Source organism: Nerophis ophidion, linkage group LG14 (assembly GCF_033978795.1).
Source record: "Nerophis ophidion isolate RoL-2023_Sa linkage group LG14, RoL_Noph_v1.0, whole genome shotgun sequence".
NCBI lineage: Eukaryota > Metazoa > Chordata > Actinopteri > Syngnathiformes > Syngnathidae > Nerophis > Nerophis ophidion.
The window spans coordinates 32,513,035-32,528,773 of NC_084624.1; the positions used below are offsets into that span (position 1 = coordinate 32,513,035).

At 41.7% G+C, this 15,739-nt stretch overlaps 1 protein-coding gene across 15 annotated transcripts in view; it reads right to left on the minus strand.

Moving 5' to 3' along the window:
- The window catches only part of obscnb (obscurin, cytoskeletal calmodulin and titin-interacting RhoGEF b), a 104,146-nt gene extending 95,963 nt beyond the window's left edge, over positions 1-8,183 (minus strand). For 12 of the 15 annotated variants that reach the window (XM_061920448.1, XM_061920458.1, XM_061920453.1 and 9 more), the window contains exon 1: positions 7,999-8,183. The gene's annotated coding sequence lies outside the window, so the exon portion shown is untranslated. The remainder of the gene's footprint in view (positions 1-7,998) is intronic. The other 3 variants (XM_061920457.1, XM_061920456.1, XM_061920455.1) reach the window with 1 other exon arrangement.
- Between the last annotated feature and the right edge of the window lie 7,556 nt (positions 8,184-15,739).

A 15,739-nucleotide genomic window follows, 5' to 3' on the forward strand; every position in this document is an offset into this window, starting at 1 on the left:
TTCATAACTTTTATGGACAGAATTACTAGGCGCAGTCACGGCGTTAAGGGGTTCCGGTTTTGTGGCTGCGGGATTAGGTCTCTGCTTTTTGTAAATGATGTGGTCCTGATGGCTTCATCTGGCGGGGATCTTCAGCTCTCGCTGGATCGGTTCGCAGCCGAGTGTGAAGCGACCGGAATGAGAATCAGCACCTCCAAGTCAGAGTCCACGGTTCTCGCCCGAAAGAGGGTGGAATGCCATCTCCGGGTTGGGGAGGAGACCCTGCCCGAAGTGGAGGAGTTCAAGTACCTAGGAGTCTTGTTCACGAGTGAGGGAAGAGTGGATCATGAGATCGAAAGGCACATCGGTGCGGCGTCTTCAGTATTGCGGACGCTGTATCGATCCGTTGTGGTGAAGAAGGAGCTGGGCCGGAAGGCAAAGCTTTCAATTTACCGGTTGATCTACGTTCCCATCCTCACCTGTGGTCATGAGCTTCATGACCAAAAGGACAAAATCACGGGTAGAAGCGGCCGAAATTAGTTTCCTCCGCCGGGTAGCGGGGCTCTCCCTTAGTGATAGGATGAGAAGCTCTCCCAACCGGGAGGAGCTCAAAGTAAAGCCGCTGTTCCTCCACATCGAGAGAAGCCAGATGAGGTGGTTCGGGCATCTGGTCAGGATGTCACCCAAACACCTCCCTAGGGAGTTGTTTAGGGCACGTCCAACCAGTAGGAGGCCACGGGGAAGACCCAAGACACGTTGGGAAGACTATGTCTGCCGGCTGGCCTGGGAACACCTCGGGATTCCCCCGGAAGAGCTGGACGAAGTTGCTGGGGAGAGGAGAATCTGGGCTTCCCTGCTTAGGCTGCTGCCCCCGCGACCCGACCTCGGATAAGCGGAAGAAGATGGATGGATGGATGGATGGACTATGACGAAAATTACGGAACCATCGCAACATTACAACTTGTTTTGAGGAAATACCAATAAATGTTGGATTTGGGATGGCCTAAAATTCATATCACGATAGAAATATTGCAGGCTCCTGTGATACTGCCCTGCACAGGAAATGATTTCCCCAAATGGCTGCCCTAAGGCTTCCAGCTGCACACAAATTGAACGAATGAAACATTCGTACATAAGACAAGTTTCACACACAGAGGCATATTTGGCTCGGTCTAAAAGTTAGTAAAACGGAAGTTTGTAAAAAAGAGGGGTTTGTAAATGGGGGTACATAACGAAGATGCAAGCACAGATTAGTGATTTTGCATGTGCCTAATGATGAACTCCTTGTTCATCATAGACAAAAGTTGTTTTATGCTGAAGCCTATTAAAACGGACTTGAGGTCCACTCTGTCACTATGGGACATCTCTCTGGCCTTGCCATCATCAGGTCAGCATCAATTATACAAGTCTCTCACCACATTGCACTTCAAAGATTGCATCTTCACTATACAATTAATTTTAAAGGAAAATCTAAGACAAAAACATTGTTTATTTTGGGCTTAAATTTAGCATTTTCAGGCATCAACATGATAAATGAACTAATAATATACATTTTAACATAGTATTTGCCACTAGATGAGACCAAACCAATCAGAGCACGCTCTTCAGTAGTGTGGCCAATGAATGGCTTAGCATATATTGGATTAAAGGAGTCTAAAGGCACCAACATGGATGTTATTTCCTGTCTCGAGGGCTCTCATTATAATTACAAAAAAACATATTTAGAAGGTGATAAACATGTATTTAATGGCCTCACTAAGGGAATAAGCGGTAGGAAATTGATGGATGGTACTTGTACCATGAGCTACGGTAATCGGGATCCATCTGCTGGTACTTTAACTTTTATGTGCAATTAATTTTAGCTGAGATAGGCTCCAGCACCCCCTGCAAACCTGAAGGGAATAAGCGGTAGTAAAATGGATGGACGGATATTTTTATTTGATTATTTATCATATAGGGGCAGCACGGAGGAACCAGGGTTAGTACGTCAAGCCTCACAATACGAAGGTCCTGGGTTCGATCCTGCGCTTGGGATCGGTCTGTGTGGAGTTTGCATGTTCTCCCCGTGACTGCTTGTGTTCCCTCCGGGTACTCCAGCTTCCTCCCTCTTCCAAAGTCATGCACCTGGGGATAGGTTGATTGGCAAAACTAAAATTGGCCCGAGTGTGTGAATGTGTGTGTGAATGTTGTCTGTCCATCTGTGTTGGCCGATGAGGTGGCAACTTGTCCATGGAGTTCACCGCCTTCCGCCCGATTGTAGCTGAGATAGGTTCCAGCACCTAATCCCCACGCCACCCCGAAAGGGATAAGCGGTAGAAAATGGATGGATAAATGATTAATTATTTAAGAACAGTGTTTTATTTAATTTTTTACTGTTTTAATGTTGCAGTGGCTAAAATATTAAATATACTTGTTAAATACAACTTCTGCCTTGTTTTTATTGATTATTTAGGCTTACTATGCTACTGTATTTTAAAGTTTAGTCATTACGGTGGTACTTGGACAGCCAAGTGTGTTCCGAGGTGGTACTTGGTGAAAGAAGTTTGAGAACCACTGATCTAACTATGTAAATATTAGATTCATGATTAATCAATTCTACTTTGCGGAAATTAATTGACCACAGTCAACCCGGGAGCCAATTATCAGTGAGAAATGAGGAATTACTGTACACTTTAATTAATTAAAGTGTACAGTAATTTCTTTCAAGTAGTAATCAATGATCATAAGTCCATCCATCTTCTTCCGCTCATTCGAAGTCAGGTCGTGGGGGCAGCAGCCTAAGCAGGGAAGCCCAGACTTCCCTCTCCCCAGCCACTTCGTCCGGCTCTTCTCGGGGGATCCCGAGGAATTCCCAGGCCAGCCGGGAGATATGTATATATATATGTGTATATATATATATGTATATATATATATATATATATATATATACATATATATATATATATATATATATATATATATATATATATGTATATATATATATATATATATATATACATATAATATATATATGTATATATATATAAAATATATATATAGTGTACAGTATATAGTGTACAAATATATATATATATATATATATATATTTGACTTAAGATCATAAGTCCAATAAGGGAAATATAAGAAAAAAGAGGAGGAATTAAACCTGAGAGGAAAATCTAATTTAAAACAATTGTATGCTCGTTCAACACTTAAAACCTTTAGCATATCTGTTTGTGGAATTAAATTATGGAATGGATTAACCAAATGAATCAAACGAAGCACCAATATGATTCATTTTAAGAGACTGTTCAAACTACACAAAGTACACAGAACAAAAATTATGATGATCTTGAACCCTTTTTTTATTATTTTATTGCGACAAAGATTATTTAAGTATTTAATATTTGTTTACTTGCTATGGTATATTATTTATTGTGTTCACTGTTCTGTTACAGAGAACAAGGATAAAATTGCTATGGTATGAAAAGGGGTAAATAAGCTCAGCTTCTTCCTACTCCTTTTTGGACGTGCTATAATGAAACAACGAGAAATATGCAATGCATTACACTGTTTCGTATGCATGTTCGAAATAAACTGAAACTGAACTTAACTAAGCCTTCCCTGTAAGGTCTATTCAGGTGTACTAGAGAGGAGGCTTCGCCGGATAGTCGAACCTCAGATTCAGGAGGCACAGTGTGGTTTTCGTCCTGGTCGTGGAACTGTGGACCAGCTCTATACTCTCGGCAGGGTTCTTGAGGGTGCATAGGAGTTTGCCCAACCAGTCTACATGTGCTTTGTGGACTTGGAGAAGGCATTCGACCGTGTCCCTCGGGAAGTCCTGTGGGGAGTGCTCAGAGAGTATGGGGTATCGGACTGTCTTATTGTGGATGTCCGCTCCCTGTATGATCAGTGTCAGAGCTTGGTCCGCATTGCTGGCAGTAAGTCGGACACGTTTCCAGGGAGGGTTGGACTCCGCCAAGGCTGCCCTTTGTCACCGACTCTGTTCATAACTTTTATGGACAGATTTTCTAGGCGCAGTCAAGGCGTTGAGGGGATCCGGTTTGGTGGCTGCATAATTAGGTCTCTGCTATTTGCAGTTGATGTGGTCCTGATGGTTTCATTTGGCCAAGATCTTCAGCTCTCACTGGATCGGTTCGCAGCCAAGTGTGAAGCGACTGGGATGAAAATCAGCACCTCTAAGTCTGAGTCCATGGTTCTCGCCCAGAAAAGAGTGCCATCTCTGGGTTGGGGAGGAGATCTTGCCCCAAGTGGAAAAGTTCAAGTACCTCGGAGTCATGTTCACGAGTGAGGGAAGAGTGCATCGTGAGATCGACAGGCAGATCGGTGTGGCGTCTTCAGTAATGCGGACGCTGTATCGATCCGTTGTGGGGAAGAAGGAGCTGAACCGGAAGGCAAAGCTCTCAATTTACCGGTTGATTTACATTCCCATCCTCACCTATGGTCATGAGCATTGAGTTATGATTGAAAGGACAAGATCACGGGTACAAGCGGACAAAATGAGTTTCCTCCGCCCGGTGGTGGGGCTCTCCCTTAGAGGTAGGTTGCGAAACTCTGTCATCCGGGTTGATTGATTGATTAAAACTTTTATTAGTAGATTGCACAGTACAGTAAATATTCCGTACAATTGACCACTAAATGGTAACACCCGAATAAGTTTTTCAACTTGTTTAAGTCGGGGTCCACGTAAATCAATTCATGGTATGGGTGGAGCTCAAAGTAAAGGTTGCTCCTCCATATCAAGAGGAGCCAAATGAGGTGGTTCGGGCATCTGGTCAGGATGCCACCCGAACGCCTTCCTCGGGAAGTGTTTAAGCACGTACGATCGATAGGAGGCCACTGGGAAGACCCAGGACACGTTGGGAAGACTATCTCTCCTGGCTGGCCTGGGAACGCTTCGGGATCCCCCGGGAAGAGCTGGACGAAGTGGCTGGGGAGAGGAAAGCCTGCTTAAGCTGCTGCCCCCGCGACCCGAACTCGGATAAGCGGAAGAAGACGGATGGATGGAGGAACTAAACTGAAATATTTTCATAGAACATAAAAAACCTGGATTTTTCAACATTATGAGAGTTCTTGAGACATGAAATAAAACCCTTTAGTCACCTTTACACTCTTCCAACACAGTAATGCTATATTCCAATATGCCTGACGCGGAGGAAATCAGTGAACGCAAAACTGAACAGCGTGCCCCTAATTGGTTTGGTCTCAGCTAGTGGCAAATACTACTGTAGGATTTGTATCTGTAGTTCATTGGGACGTTTTTTGCTTGAAAATGCTTAACTCGGGCCCAAAATGTTGCAGCGTATGCTTTGAGGAAAAAAAAATTTTTGGAGACCCTTTTTTGCTTTTAAATGATAAAGTGTGTTAAAACTTTTGACTGGTGCCATAGATTGCGCAGGTGTTTCTAATGGTGTGAACAGCAAGTGTTTAACAAATTGATTGGTGTTATGAAAATAAACATAAATCCAGAGTGCAGGCTGACACATTAATAAGCACTTACCGTATTTTCCGGTACGCACTTAAAAATCAAATTTTTTTCTCAAAACTCGACAGTGCGTCTAATAACCTAATGCAGTGTTCCCCAACCTTTTTGTATCCGCGGACCGGTCAACGCTTAATAATTTGTCCCGCGGCCCGGGGGGGTGTCCTTTTTTTTCTTTTTCTTTTTTTTCTTCTTTGTCATTATAAAACGGACATTTTTGTCATGAAAAAGGGAGTTTGTTGTGGTTGGTGCACTATTTGTAAGTGTATATTGTGTTTTTTATGTTGATTTAATAAAAAAATATATATATATATGTATATATTATTTTTTTAAATAAAAAATTCTTCTGCGGCCCGGTGGTTGGGGACCACTGACCTAATGTACGTAATAATTCTGGTTTTGCTCACCGACCTCGAAGCAATTTTATTTGGCACATGATGTATTGATAAGTGCGACCAGTAGATGGCAGTCAACCGTAAGAGATACATGATAAGAGGTATGATGGCAATATCACTCTAGTAAACAACACCAACATTTTATATGTTCACTTGAAAATATAAACCATTATAAACGGCGCTCAAAAATCTATCAAAATGTTTTAGTACGACTTTGGTAAGCTATGAAGCCACACCGCTTGGAGGATTGTCAGCACATTAACCATCTGAGTATTATTATGGTGTGTGTATAAGGTAAAACATTATCTGGCGTTTTGTTTCGCAATGTTATGCAAAAGCAACTTTTCTTACTTTCTTGTACCTGCTGATCTGTATTTGGGATCTGCATTCATCCTGAAAAATTGCGCGGGTCCCCCTTTGTAGTCCGTACCGACAACATAGTCAATGGGCTTCTTCTTATTCTCTATCTTCTTGTTATGGGACATTCATCCTCCGCTGTCGCCATTTCTAATATAAATTAAAGTTCTTACTTATATCTGTCAGTAAACTTGCCATGAAAGCAAAAAAAAAAAAAACATACAGGTGTAGTGAGTTTACATTATTCTCCCAAGGAACTTCAGTTATTAGAGAGTTCCGGTCGGATGTTTATTCATGGGACACATTTCCAGCGTTGATTTTGTTCTAGTGAGCCAAGGATGACGAGATGCTCTTACGTTATTGATTTAAGTAAATTCTGAATGTCATTAAAACAGTTAGCTCCATCTTTTGACACTTTTTCCACTCCCGTCCTTGCACGCTACAACGCTACAACAAAGATGACGGGGAGAAGACGCTGCCGAAGGTGAGCCACGTAAATAAGACCGCCCACAAAACGGTGCATACTGAAGCAACGGTCAGAAAGCGGCTTGAAAATGATTTGTAAAACATAATCCATGCAAAATTTTGACTAAAGATCCACGATCACGTTATGTAAACCACAAGGAAGTGTTTTCAGTTTAAAAAAAAAAAATAATAATATGACTCCTTTAATGCGCCTTATATCCGGTTCGCCTTTTGTATGAAAAATAAACCATTCATCGGCAGAGCGCCTTATAATCCGTTGCGCCCTCTGTTCTCCAAATGATGGTACTTACTGTAATCAGTATTGTGAGTCACTCATCATCATCATCGATACACAACCTGTGTTGCTGTTGTAGGCACAATACCAATGTGAGCAATTTGCAAAATGCACAACCGCATTTTGCAAATTTGTATAATGTGCAATCTTTTTGCAAATTGCTTCCAGCTTAATATTTGAATAATGTGTGGTGCACATTTTGCAAATCAATGGGCGCAAATAAATGTTTTTGGTGTCAAAATAATTTATTAAATACTTATGTAAATCTATTCATTTGTAGTCAGGACAATATGACTGAGTATTGCCCTCAAATCAGTCCAACCCTTGGTTTACTATTTATAAAAAAATACAAATAAAAATTATAAAATATAATAATGTAGGGTTACTGATTAAACCATCCACAAAATCTCGTCTTAAATCTCGTCCTGCGAAATGCAAATTGATTGCGCACAATGGAAATGACATATAATTTGCAAAGTGCGCGAGATTGGTGAAATGCTTACAACATTGCCACACTGGACCACAAAACAGGAAGTGGCTTTAATACGCACCAACTAATAAGCTCCACGGCACCACAAGGTCAAAAACTAGCCGCCGTGTGCGCCGTGTCATCCCTCGCTATGGGTGACATTTAGCAGCTTTGTCGCCTCTGTCCCGTCCACCAAAAATAACCTCAGCTGTCCCGAGGCGTCTCCGTTCATTTCCATTTGTAGAAGCTAACGGCACCTCAGCTGTCCGATAAGGCTCCGCACCAGCTTATAATAACTTCCTATCCAACAAACTTCCCACAAAAACGCCTTCATAGGGTGAAATGTAGCTGTTAATGGCACACAGTTGTTCTTTCAAATGAAAAAGTGAGAACTTGACAGATTTATGTTAGCTAGGCTAGCTGAAACATAATGCTAGCTAATCACATTTCTGAATTGTAAATAAAACATTACAATTCTAAAGCCACAAAATTTCAAATAAAAGCATCAGTACAACATTTTAACCTCCTTTTTTTTTAACAAACATGACATAATCACCTTGAGTCTTCTCCAGTGTGTCACTTAAGAAGTTCCCAGCTCCAAAAAGTGAATGAATTCCAGTTTTTCTGATTTGTTAAATATCCTTCAAATGTTTCTTGTGGAGTGAGGGCGGTGTGTAGCATCCCCCAGTGCCCGGTGGTGCGTGCTTGACTACACCTAATTTTTGTTTCTTGTCCTCCAACTTGTAGCAGTGATGCCAGATCGCTGGCGTGCCTATTTAGGCGCAGCCTCCTTTCCAAAATAGACCCTTGTCATTTAGTGCACAGATAGCAACACATAGTCACTCTGTTGCACGCTTGCTGCAAACCCCACACCTCCGTTCAAGACTGTGGAGACATTAAAACAAACCCCAGAGGAACCCACAATAAAGGAAATAATGTAATGGTTGCCTGGTAAAGCAGTCTGGAGACATCTTGATATAATATGGTCCCACATAGACATGAGCATGTAGTCTGCTTAGATGCAAAAATCCCGACAGGTTAAATTAATTTATCTGGATTTAGCAACAATGTCCTCCATTTTTTTAAGGATCTACTGCCAAAAAAGCTCATAAAATATTCTTTATATCAGGCCAGGTCAATTATTTTGACTCGGGGGGGGGGTCGGTATATCTATCTATATCCATCCATCCGTCATTCTTCTTCCACTTATCCGAGGTCGGGTCGCGGGCGCAGCAGCCTAAGCAGGAAACCCCAGACTTCCCTCTTCCCAGCCACTTCGTCCAGCTCTTCCCAGGGGATCCCGAGGCGTTCCCAGGCCAGCCGGGGGACATAGTCTTCCCAACGTGTCCTGGGTCTTCCCCGTGGCCTCCTACCAGTTGGACGTGCCCTAGGGAGGCGTTTGGGTGGTATCGTGATCAGATACCCGAACCACCTCACCTAGCTGGCTCCTCTCGATTTGGAGCAGCGACTTTACTTTGAGCTCCTCCTGTATGGCAGAGCTTCTCACCCCATCCCTAAGGGAGAGCCCCGCCACACGGCGGAGGAAACTTATTTCGGCCGCTTGTACCCGTGATCTTATCCTTTCGGTCATAACCCAAAGCTCATGACCATAGGTGAAGACGGGAACGTAGATCGACGGGTAAATTGAGAGATTTGCCTTCCGGCTCAGCTCCTTCTTCACCACAATATATAATATATATATATACATATACATATATATATATATATATATATATATATATATATATATATGGTGTGTTGCTGTTTTTCAAGATCTAGATCTACCGCAAAAATGCTAGTATAAGATTCTCTTTACAACAAAAGTGAGCTGCTGTTTTCAGGGAAACTACTGCAGTCTGTTTTTTAAGGACCCACTGCAACATTACAAGTCAAAGATCTTCTTTATGACAGGAATGCTCTGCTGATTTTAAGAATCGGCAGGAAAAGTGTTGGTCAAATTTCCTCACTAATGGGAACACTGTTGTGTTTAAGGACCCATTGCAATTACGCTGGTCAACGATCAACTATTGCAGGGACGCTCTGCTGTTTTTAAGAATCTACTGTACTGCAAAGATGCTCATCAAAAATCCTCAATATGATGGGAGCGTTTTGCAGTTTTTATGAATGTACTGCAAAAATGCTTGTCAAAGATCCTTTCGAGCGCTGTGGTTTTTAAGGACCCACTGAAGAAACCACGAGTCAAATATTCTCTATTTCAGTGGTTCTCAAATGGAGGTACACGTACCCCCGGGGGTACTTGAAGGTATGCCAAGAGGTACGTTAGATTTTGGCGACTTGTCCAGGGTGTACCCCGCCTTCCGCCCGATTGTAGCTGAGATAGGCGCCAGCGCCCCCCGCGACCCCAAAAGGGAATAAGCGGTAGAAAATGGATGGATGGATGGATATTCTAAAAATAGCAACAATTCAAAATCCTTTATAAATATATTTATTGAATAATACTTCAACAAAATATGAATGTAAGTTCATAAACTGTGAAAAGAAATGCAACAATGCAATATTCAGTGAGGACAGCTAGATTTTTTGTGTGGACATGTTCCATAAATATTGATGTTAAAGATTTCTTTTTTTGTGAATAAATGTTTCGAATTAAGTTCATGAATCCAGATGGATCTCTATTACAATCCCCAAAGAGGGCACTTTAAGTTGATGATTATTTCTATGAGTAGAAATCTTTATTTATAATTGAATCACTTGTTTATTTATCAACAAGTTTTTAGTTATTTTTATATCTTTTTTTTCAAATAGTCCAAGAAAGACCACTACAAATGATCAATATTTTGCACTGTTATACAATTTAATAAATCTGAAACGTATGACATAATGCTGTATTTTACTTCTTTATCTCTTTCTTTCAACCAAAAATGCTTTGCTCTGATTAGGGGGTACTTGAATTAAAAAAAATGTTCACAGGGGTTACATCACTGAAAAAAGGTTGAGAGCCACTGCTCTATATGATAGGAACACTGATGTGACAAAGGATCTTCTCGTAAAACACCTTCTATGGTAGGAACATGGTGGTTTTTAAAGATCTACTGCAAATATGCTCATTATAAAACCTTTATACGTGTTGGAGCCTAATTTCCTTATGTTTATATTGTTTATTTTATTTTCTCTAATTGATTTCTGGCCTCAGTTCATGTTCGATACTCTTGTCTTGTTCTGTATATTGTACAGTATTTTGTATTTCTATAGTGTTTTTTATATTGTACAGGATTGCTTATTATTTTTATTGGATAGTAGTCTGTTTATTTCAATTGTTAGTTTTTCCTTTATTACCTCTTGTGATATTTATTTCACCCCATATTTGTTCCCACTACCGCACCTTAAGTTGGAGTCTTTAATCTCGTTATATGCAAATATAATCACAATAAAGTCAATTCTATTCTATTCTATGTTGAATTTCCTTTTCGGCAGATTGCACCACCCATTATCTGTTAAGAACCAGGAAGTGGTGACAGGGATGGGAACGTTGCTATGGTCCAGTTGCCATGGTAGCTTCCTTTAATTGGATTCAGCTGGGAACATTCGGGGGGGGGGCGATTGGAGGACAAACAGTTTTCGTGTTGTGTCGTGCCGTGACAATGCTGTGACAATGTGCCATTTAAGGTCAGCATACTTTTTGTTGTACAGTGGGGCAAAAAAGTATTTAGTCAGCCACCGATTGTGCAAGTTCTCCCACTTAAAATGATGACAGAGGTCTGTAATTTTCATCATAGGTACACTCCAACTGTGAGAGACAGAATGTGGGGAAACAATCCAGGAATTCACATTGTAGGAATTTTAAAGAATGTATTTGTAAATTATGGTGGAAAATAGGTATTTGGTCAACCATTCAAAGCTCTCACTGATGGAAGGAGGTTTTGGCTCAAAATCTCACGATACATGGCCCCATTCATTCTTTCCTTAACACGGATCAATCGTCCTGTCCCTTTAGCGGAAAAACAGCCCCAAAGCATGATGTTTCCACCCCCATGCTTCACAGTAGGTGTGGTGTTCTTGGGATGCAACTCAGTATTCTTCTTCCTCCAAACACGACGAGTTGAGTTTATACCAAAATGGATACATGGATGATACAGCAGAGGATTTGGAGAATGCCATGTGGTCAAATGAAACCAAAATAGAACCAAAACCTCCTTCCATCAGTGAGAGCTTTGAATGGTTGACCAAATACTTATTTTCCAACATCATTTACAAATAAATTCCTTAAAATTCCTACAATGTGAATTCCTGGATTTTTTCACATTCTGTTTCTCACAGTTGAAGTGTACCTATGATGAAAATTACACACCTCTGTCATCATTTTAAGTGGGAGAACTTGCACAATCGGTGGCTGACTAAATACTTTTTTACCCCACTGCATACTGTAAGTCATTTTTAGGCCGTGGTAGCCTCTGCCCTGGACCGACCGTATTACACTGAGATAACACTGCCAAGTCCATAAATAGGTGGAGGAATATTATCATTCATAACTACTGAGGAAGAACGAGATTTGTCCCCAAACAACTGTAGTAATGTCATCTAGAATACCAACCTGTTGACGAGAGAAGCGGGACCACATCATTGTAAATTATTTTACAAAAAACTAAATATGTTGCATTGTATTTAAATACATTTGTGTACTGAAATGTCCTAACTGAAACATTAAAATACTGCAGGATATTTTTCCTTAAGGACACAGTCAAGCTCTTCATCCCCTTTCATCACGTCTACATTTTGGCGTGACATAACAGTGTGTCAATCCCAAACTATTCCTAAGCATATGATCAAATTTTTTACATTGCCTTTTGTTGCAGTGTGGGCTTTCCACCCACATGGACCAGAGGTGACTGACAGCAGCAGGTCGTCCGCATAACATAACACCAACTCCCCCTTCTAGAAAAGCTAGAAGGCACGATTACAAGTTCGCGGCTTGTTTGTACTTCACTCTGCCCAACTACCGGGTTTTCTTTCTGTGCTTCTTCCAAGTCTGTAGTATGAAACTACCTAATAAGGATGCACATTTTTAGAGTTGTTCTGGGAGTCCCACAGATAAGAACATTAGTAACTACATGAGGCAATTCCTGAAGGAATTGCGGGTGAATGCTCCAATGCTGAAGTTGAACTGACATCCTAGATTTTTTTTAGAATTGTTGAAGTACAGCACACAATTTTGAACAGGCAAAATATTTTGAATTTGGAACAGTTTAAATCAGATGAGAATTGTGGGAATTGAGGAATTAGAAGAATGTTGCATTGTTTTAAATGGGATTTTCAAAATTGTTTGGTAATTTCGGGCAAAGTGAAAACATTTTTGAAAATGGTAAAAAACTTGAATGGTCTGAATGAGTTCATTAAAAAATTTGAATCAAAAATACTTTATTAATCCCCCGAGAGGAAATTAAGATTTTCAACACAATCCCATTCAAGATCAGACAAACATTAGAACAGAACAGGATCGCTGACGGGTCTTCCAACTTCCAGCGCCCCTTACGAAAAAGGTGAGAAACAGGTAAACGCTGGGGGAGTGAAAAAAAAAAATATATATATATTCAGTCTAAGCCTGGGACCCTGGAGAGGGGACCCACACTGAGGCCAATGGAAAAAAAATCATAGCCATAGCACACATAAGCATGTATGTAAGAGGGAAACATCAAAGAACACAAAGGACATTAAAGACATTAAAAGAGCAAAACTGATGCAATCAGCCACTTTTACGTATAGCCACAAAAGTAAAAAACTAAACAAAACAAAACAAATTGTGACGATTGCCTGGCATCGTGATGCGGGTTCGTTCTCTCAGAGATGCAGTCGGGCTTCGGACACAACGTGAAGGTAAGAAATACTGATTTATTTAACATAAAAACAGACTATGAAACAGAAAAACTTGCACAAGGCACAAAAGGAAAAACAAAAGAGCTAGCATGGGAGCTAGAGATATAACAAAGACTCAGCGTGGAAGCTAGCTGGTTGCGAACAGGAATACGGGATCGGACTCAGAGTCGTCACTGTTGTGAAACACAAACTAGAAGCAAGAACGAGTTAACAAAGAAGGCAGGCTTAAATCAAGACAGTGATTAATAAAAACAGGTGTGCGTCTGGAAACCGCGGCAGGTGAAAATAATACGTTACTATGGTGACAGAACAAACAAGGAAGTGCAACTAGCAACTACGGCAAACATTAGCAGAACATAATACAAAAAAGACTCAAAACCTGAACATGATATGATCCGGGCATCGGATCATAACACAAATACATAGACACTGTGGTGGCCTCTGCGGTGTTCCACCCCATCGTCTGCTGGGGTGGGGAGGACATGGCCAGAGACAGAAGGGGAACCGGAAAGTTTGTTGCAATTATTGTGGGATCACACTCTTCAGCCGTCCCGGTAAGATCTATTCAGGTGTAGTGGGGAGGAGGCTACGCCGGATAGTCGAACCTCAGATTCTGGAAGAACAGTGTGGTTTTCGTCCTGGTCGTGGAACTGTGGATCAGCTGTATACTCTCGGCAGGGTCCTTGAGGGTGCATGGGAGTTTGCCCAACCAGTCGACATGTGCTTTGTGGACATTCGACCGTGTCCCTCAGGAAGTCCTGTGGGGAGAGCTCAGAGAGTATGGGGTACTGGACTGTCTGATTGTGGCGGTCCGCTCCCTGTACGATCAGTGTCAGAGCTTGGTTCGCATTGCCGGCAGTGAGTCTGACCCGTTTCCAGTGAGGGTTGGACTCCGCCAAGGCTGCCCTTTGTCATGATTCTGTTTATAACTTTTATGGACAGAATTTCTAGGCGCAGTCAATGTGTTGAGGGGTTCCGGTTTGGGGGCCGCAGGATTAGGTCTCTGCTTTTTGCAGATGTGGTTCTGATGACTTCATCAGGATCTTCAACTCTCACTGAATCGGTCCTCAGCAAAGTGTGACGCGACTGGGATGAGAATCCGCACCTCCGAGTCCAATGTTCTCCTCGTTGTGATAAAGAAGGTGAGTCGGAAGGCAAAGCTTTCAATTTACCGGTCGATCCACGTTCCCATCTTCACCTACGGTCATGAGATCTGGGTTATGACCAAAAGGACAAGATCACGGGTACAAGCGACCCAAATGAGTCTCCCCCGTCGGGTGGCGAGACTCTCTCATAGATATAGGGTGAGAAGCTCTGTCATCCGGGAGGAGCTTAAAGTAAAGCCGCTGCTCCTCCACATCGAGAGGAGCCACATGAGGTGGTTCGGGCATCTGGTCAGGATGCAACTCGAAAGCCTCCCTGGGGAGGTGTTTAGGGCACGTACGACCGGTTGGAGGCCACGGGGATGACCCAGGACACGTTGGGAAGACTATGTCTCCTGGCTGGCCTAAGAATGCCTCGGGATCCCCCGAGGAGCTGGACAAAGTAGCCGGGGAGAGGGAAGTCTGTGCTTCTCTATTTAGACCGCTGCCCCTGCGACCCGACCTCAGATAAGCGGAAGCCAATGGATGGATATTTACTACTAGAAAAATTTAATTAGCAAAAAATGTATGTATTCTAAAAAGTATGACGTAAAAAAAATTGTAATTCCGTTTAAATATATTATGGTTTATTTTAAGTGTGGGTTTAATTTGTTTTTGTGTACTTTCTAGTGATGTATTGCATGGGTAATGATGAAGTGAATTGAAGTGAATTATGGTTGATTGGCAACACTAAAATTGGCCCTAGTGTGTGAATGCGAGTGTGAATGTTGTCTGTCTATCTGTGTTGGCCCTGCGATGAGGTGGCGACTTGTCCAGGGTGTACCCCGCCTTCCGCCCGATTGTAGCTGAGATAGGCGCCAGCGCCCCCCGCGACCCCGAACGGGAATAAGCGGCAGAAAATGGATGGATATATTTATATAGCACTTTTCTCAAGTGACTCAAAGCGCTTTACAGAGTGAAACCCAATATCTAAGTTACATTTAAACCAGTGTGGGTGGCACTGGGAACAGGTGGGTAAAGTGTCTTGCCCAAGGACACAACGGCAGTGACTTGGATGGTGGAAGTGGGAATCGAACCTGCAACCCTCAAGTTGCTGGCACGGCCACTCTACCAACCGAGCTATGACAATAACATATGGAGACCCCAACATATTCAAAATCCTTACAAAAACAAGGCATTTACTAGATTTCTGTTGAGACAATTGTAGTAGTTATACGTTTTAAAACACATTAACTACTAAAATGTTCAGAAAATTCAATGAGCAAAAATAAAGTTAAAATTTGATATTAAAAAAAACATTTTTGTGTGGATTTGATCTATTTTTGTGTACTTTTGTATTGATTTTAAATTATGCTTACTTGA